This window comes from Microtus ochrogaster, chromosome X, assembly GCF_000317375.1.
Source record: "Microtus ochrogaster isolate Prairie Vole_2 chromosome X, MicOch1.0, whole genome shotgun sequence".
Lineage (NCBI taxonomy): Eukaryota > Metazoa > Chordata > Mammalia > Rodentia > Cricetidae > Microtus > Microtus ochrogaster.
In genome coordinates this window covers 44,817,312-44,817,793 of record NC_022026.1, presented here as the reverse complement: position 1 = coordinate 44,817,793, position 482 = coordinate 44,817,312, and the positions used below count along the sequence as shown (strand labels likewise).

The following is a 482-nucleotide window of genomic DNA, read 5'->3' as shown; positions in this document are numbered from 1 at the left end:
AATGTTCTATAGATGTCTGTTAAGTCCATTTGATTCATTACCTCCCTTAATCCTCCTATTTCTCTGTTAGGTTTCTGTCTGATTGATCTGTCCATTGGTAAGAGAGGAGTGTTGAAATCTCCTACTATTAGTGTGTGTGGTTTGATGACTGCCTTGAGTTTTAGTTATGTTTCTTTTACATAAGTGGGTGCTTTTATATTAGGGGCATAGATATTCAGGATTGAGACTTTGTCCTGATGAATTGTTCCTGTTATGAGTAAAAAATGTCCCTCTCCATCTCTTCTTTTTGATTTAAGTTTGAAATCAACTTTGTTAGACATTAGTATGGCCACACCTGCTTGTTTCTTAGGTCCATTTGCTTGCTAAGCCTTTTAAAAATATGGAATGCTTCACGAATTTGTGTATCATCCTTGCGCAGGGGCCATGCTAATCTTCTCTGTATCATTCTAATTTTTTAGTATATGTGCTGCCGAAGTGAGCAC

At 36.9% G+C, this 482-nt stretch overlaps 1 non-coding gene across 1 annotated transcript; it reads right to left on the bottom strand.

The window, feature by feature from the left end:
• Window positions 1–373: 373 nt before the first annotated feature.
• On the bottom strand, window positions 374–482 carry LOC113457463. The gene has a single exon (XR_003378027.1). It is a non-coding gene; the product is annotated as a U6 spliceosomal RNA (small nuclear RNA).